Genomic DNA, 6,278 nt, shown 5'->3' on the forward strand with positions numbered 1-6,278 from the left:
TATATATAGCCAATGTTACAGAAGATTCCACAAGCTCCATATTTGAGCTCCATGAAATCTAATGGAGAATTGATGATGCAGTGATTTATATGACGGGAGGTGTTGATATGAAATTAACCTTTAATGCAGGAAGGCCACTTATTCTTATACAGAGCTCTAAACACAAATGTACAAGTGAGAAAAGTGTTTATATCAAAAAGTGTTGTATAAAGTACCACAAAGTGATACTTGAGTAAATGTACAAGTATCTTATCATAAAATTATTTTGGTAAAAGTTAAAGTCTCCTAAGAAAATTATTTGAGAAAAAGTCTTAAAGTATCTGATTTATTTTGTACTCAAATATCAAAAGTAAATTTCTGACATAAAATATACTTAAGTATTAAAAGCAAAAGTATTGAGTAAAAATGAGAGGCTAGATTTCCCAAAAACATTTTTTTAAAGGCGTGCAGCTGTGATGGATTGTGTACAAACTGTGTCAGAATATTTATGCATGTCATTCAACCACAATTAAATTCAAAGTCACAGTTTATTGAGATAGATTGTTTTAACAATACCGAGCCGGAATGAAACAGGAGTAACAACTTTCTACTTCTTAACTTTTTTTAAATAAAATGTAGTGAGTAGAAAGTACAGATTATTGTGTAAAAATGTAAGGAATAGATGTGAAAAGTTGGCTGAAAAAAATGTACTCAAGTAAAGTACAGAAAGCCAAAATTTCTACTTAAGAACTAACAAAGTATTTATACTTAGTTACTTTACAACTCTGCAGCTTAATAAAATAAATGTGCACTTGGAGTTTTGAATTTAGAAAAAGTACGTACTCTTAGAAACTTTTTCTGTAAAACAAATATTCTGTTTAAATGAGTAAGAAATGGAGCTCCCCAATCAATATTACAACAGGTAAGATATGGATAAATGAAACTATAGTAAAACATCAGAGTTATAACTTCTCTGATAACAGAAGCACTTACCTGTCGGCCAGGTGCAGATGTTTTCAGTCCTGGTAATATTTCATAACTTTCTTGAGACTATGGATGTAAATCTTACTTTTTCATTGATCCAACCGTTATTTATTACCATGTTAATAATATTATTTTTCATTCTGATACCGGGAATACATCATCATTTAGTTGAAATACTGGCTACAGTCATGCAAAGACAATATCTTCACATTTAATCACACACGTACTCAAATGGAAAGTTGTCTTTTGGCACCGTATTGCTGAATGTCCCGTCTCTGACGAGTGACGCTGCAGCTCACGATGACTCACTGAGGGGCACTAGGAGGCATGAGGGGGCCACGCAGATCACTCAGGCGCAGACATTTTTCAGGTGTGTGTAACAATCCAACCAGGTGCAGTGGCCGTGTGTCAACGCCGGTGACTCACAGGGTCTGATAGGAAACAGGAGATCTTGGAAGAGTCTGTGACCGAGTTCCAGGATGTGTGTGTGAGAACACGACAAAAACACACAATGTCAGAGGGTTGTTTTTTTTACACCGTGCTGCTGATTAAAGGGCAGATCAGACAAAAGAAGAGTTCATATCACGAGGAAATGTTTGAAAAAAGTGTGAATCAAAACGTCTGCCAGCTGTTAGAGTTTAACAAGTGGTTGCCGCAGCTAAAATCAGGGTGTGTGCTTTGCTCAAAGGCTCTTGTAGACAGATCTGACCGAGGTCAAGGGTCAGCGCTTTGCTTTTTGTCAGGTCAGAACATTGTGTTGTTTTCAGGGTGGAGCACTGATGAAAAAAAAGACAAATATGTGAAAACAGGGTGTGATAATCCCATCACACGCTGCTGAATCATTTAATTTAGAAGTAAAAAAAAAGGCTAAATCTGCTGACAATCTACAACCCACTCAGATTAGATGCACAGGTTTATTAATATATTTATTTAAAACCGAATCATTCAGCCATAACTTGGAGTGTCAGTTCGTCCTGCACGCATCGAGACATGTTTTAGCAAACTGATCTGAGATAACTTCAGTCTTTGGGGTAATTTAGTTAGTTGACAAGACGCCAGACGCTGTGTCTGGCTTTTTTCAACCTGCAAGAATGTAATGTTGACGAATGCACTGTCATGTTTTTGTTGTTTGAGGTCAAACATTCATTGCCTGGCCAAAAAAAAGAGTCGCCACCAAAACATGGGTCACACACTCATTTTTCATTGGACCACCTTTAGCTTTGATTACAGCACTCATTATCTGTGGCATTGTTTGGATAAGCTTCTTCAACGTCACAAGATTTATTTCTATCTGGTGCTGTATTAATTTTTAAAGATCTTGCGTTGATGATGGTAGAGTGTGACCTTCTCCAGCACATCCCAAAGATCTTCAGTGGACTCTGTGGAGACAATCCATGTGTGAAAATGATGTCTCGTGCTCCCTGAACCACTCACACACACACACACACACACACAACTCCGGCCCGATCAATCCTGGCATTAGCTACGTTCACTTGGACAAAAGTAATCGGATTAAACGGCCGTTCTGAATAAAATGTGTCACGTAAACACACCAGATTATAATGACTCGATTCAACGTGGTCCAAATTAATTTGTAATCTGAATGAGAGGGGTGGTTTATGCCGATTGATAATCCGAACGACGTGCATGTAGACACTTAATCTGACCGTTCTATTCTGATTGTGGAAAACTGACCTGAGTGCGCATGTCTGCTAACTTTCATCCACCGGTTTCCAGCAGCACAAAATGTTTCCTCCCGTTCTCTCATTCAATAAAGAAGGAAGAGAAACAGCCTGCATCGCTTCGCACCCCACAAAAAATTAAATTAAATTAAATTAAAAAAAATCTGCTCATCACCTGCAGCTCAACCAGAGAGTGCAGTAACGTCTCCACTGTTATTAAAACCTGTCGCAGGTCCATTCTGAGCACTCAGAAGACGTTTGTTTACGATCATCACGGAAGTAGAACTTCTTCTGTGTTTTTTTTTTTAGGGAAAGTTAACTCTGCGAATGTCAGTGCTTCTATTCTGAATAAAAACTTGGTGCATGTAAACCAGGGCGGGCCAACCCTGGTCCTCAAGATCCCCATATCCAGCATGTTTTACTTGTTTCCCTGCTCTTCAGCAGGTCTTCAGAAGATTGTTAATCACTCTTCATTCAAACCAGGTGTGTCAAATCAGGGAAACATCTAGGAAAGAGAGGTGTTAATCAGAGAGTTAAATAGAAAAAAATATAATTTAGATATTAAAAATTTGCTGCAAAGATCATCTGAGGATGTAGTATTTAACAGCATTTTTAGTTTTCTTAGGAAGTCAGGTATTGTGGGAAGAATATGTTGTTAGGACATCTAATCTATACTCCAGTCTGGAAGGTGGCGGTAATGCACCTATTAGTTGTTTGCCAACCGCCATAAAACAAAAAGAAGAAGAAGAAGAAAAAGAAGGGAAACATCTAAAAATCACTGCTTTAAATGTTGACCAACATCTCAAGAGCTTCTCTGAACTTGATGACACATTTTCAAAATATAATACTGACTTAGTTTTATTCATTTTTTTAGTATTGCTTTTCAAAGCCATTGATTCTTTGCCATTTATTTGTAAACAATTAATCAGATAACGTGTGTTAAAGCAGTGATTCTCAACCCTGGTCCACAAGGACTCCTTTCCTGCATGTTTAGATGTTTCCCTGATTTGACACACCTGGTTTGAATGAATGAGTGATTAACAATCTTCTGAAGACCTGCTGAAGAGCAGGGAAACAAGTAAAACATGCTGGATATGGGGATCTTGAGGACCAGGGTTGGCCCGCCCCGATGTAAACAGTCACCATGATCGGATTGGGCCCATGTAAAAGATGCATTCGGATTATTTAATCGGAATCCATTTGAAAGAATTTTGTGCATGTAAACATGGGGTCATCTTTGAGTATGACCGTGCCATCAGGGCAGAAACAATCCATAGATGGAACAATCTGGTCGTTCAGTTTATTCTGTGAGAAAAACTGATAAAAAATCAAAAACAAATCAGAGAAATCACGAGCAGATTCGGCTTCTAACTGACTTGCTTTTTAGTTTTTAGGTCACTGTATTTGTTATATTATAATTCCTGCAGTGAAGATACAAGACATGTATATATTAGGGGTGCAACAATACATGTACCTGTATTGAACTGTTCAATACACACTTGTTTCAAACAATACAGATATTTTAAATGTATTTTATCAACTTGTCTTCTGAAGATGCTCTGTGTTGAAGGATCAGTGGATCTGTGTTCGACTACTCCACCTAGGCTGCATTGTCGAGCGCAGATCCACTGAGAAACTTGCTGTTTCAGTAACATTTAATAAAAAAAACTGAATAACCTCTGATTACTAAACTGAGCTGGAAGGGCACTTTTCTTATCTGAGCTCTTTTCTTGACTTTGCTGATTATTCCAACAATGAAATAATTCTACTTTCAAGGATTCATCATTTTCATTTATTCATTTCATTTTATTTAAAAAAATTGTGGCACGGTGGCTCAGTTGGTAGAGCTGATGCCTCTCAGCAAGAAGGTCACCGGTTCAAATCCCGGTCCTGGGACCTTTCTGGGTAGAGTTTGCATGTTCTGTCCGTGCATGCGTGGGTTCTCTCCGGGTACTCTGGCTTCCTCCCACAGACCAAAAACATGACTGTTAGGTTAATTGAGAACTCTAAACTGTCCCTAGGTGTGAGTGACAGAGTGAATGGTTGTTTGTCTCTATGTGTGGCCCTGTGATGGACTTGCGACCTGTCCAGGGTGTACCCCGCCCCTCGCACTGTGACTGCTGGATATGGGCACCAGTGACCCACGCAACCCTGAAAAGGAAGAAGCGTGTACAGAAAATGGATGGATGGATAATAATAATAATATACAAAAGACTAATAAAATGAAACGAAATGAAAGGCAGCAGAAAGAAGAAAAAATCTTTCAATATCTGTGCCTTTTCTCCATCAAATAAATGTATCATTTATCATCTGATGTTCTTGCTCCTTCATGTGACTATGAGGAAACATGGAGGAGGAAGGTGTTGGGAAACAAAGGAAGCATGTGATGAAGGTTCATTTAACTGAAAATCAGAACCGGACCTGTTGATCTCTGTGATTGCAGTCTTGCATGTGTCAGAATAGTGATGAGTGCTTCAGATGAGGCCCACAGAGGGTGTGTTGGGTAAATACTTCAGGGTGGAGGTTGAACTATGAGCATTGTTTCAGTATTCATTGTTGATCAGCTCTGTAACAAGATGAGCTCGTTATCTGACAGATACTCTTTTGCACTTGTTTGCTAACAGCATTTACTGTTCGAGTGAGTTTCTTTCACTCCCTCACTTACTGTCCTTCACTCAGACATTCTTAGCCGCCGTGTCTCCTCCTTTTTCCCTTCTCAGCCCACATTCCCGCTCAGTAATTGCTCCCAGAACGCCTCCCTGTGACGCACATGGCTCCAGAAACTTCCAAACTGGGTCTTTACTGCGCTGCCATGGTGATGAGAAGCAAATGTGTTTGATTTCAGCTTTGAGAAAGTGCTCTGCTCAGCCCTTTATTGTACACGTCCCCCCCACCCCCCCACCCACCCCTGCAAATACATCATGGACTTGTGTGGGAGCTTCTCAGCAGTCCTGTGGTGTCGTCGACACGCCACATTTCACAGGAAGAGCGCAGAGCGGTAGCCTCGTCTTCAGAGATCCCCTCCGTGTCCGAGCGCATGTTTTTCAAACACAAAGGGTTCATTTGAGCGGACGGGCACAGTGTGAAAAATGTTCTGCAAAGGCTCTCCGTCTCAGTCAGCAACACAACAAAAAGGAACAGGAGAGAAAGACTGAGCACTGTTTGGTCTGCAGGAATGTTAAACTGGCCCAGTCTGAGGAAGAAAGAGGCTTTGATTGAGATGTTTGAGGCTCAAAGGCTCTTCTTGTAAACACCTCAGACTGAAACTGAAGATTATTTTTACTGATAACCAGAAGTTTAGAGTAACTAAGTACATTTACTTCATTACAGTACTTAAGTAGTATTTTTTTGAGGATTTGTAATTTTACTAAGTATTTTTTTAAATCATTATTTTACTTTTATTTCGTTACATATTAAACCGAAAAATGACACTTTTACTTCTTTACTTTAAAGGGGTCCACGATTAGTTGCAACATTAAACTTTATTTGATAAACGTTTATTTTAGCTGTAAAATAAAGACTGTAAAAATACTGTAGGCTGTTTAGTTTTGTAAATTTTTAAAATATGGCTGTGTCCAAAACAGCAGGACGGGTCCTCCGAAGGCTGAATTTGTCGGCCGCATACGTCACAGC

The sequence above is a fragment of the Austrofundulus limnaeus genome, unplaced genomic scaffold (assembly GCF_001266775.1).
Source record: "Austrofundulus limnaeus strain Quisiro unplaced genomic scaffold, Austrofundulus_limnaeus-1.0 Scaffold234, whole genome shotgun sequence".
Taxonomy (NCBI): domain Eukaryota; kingdom Metazoa; phylum Chordata; class Actinopteri; order Cyprinodontiformes; family Rivulidae; genus Austrofundulus; species Austrofundulus limnaeus.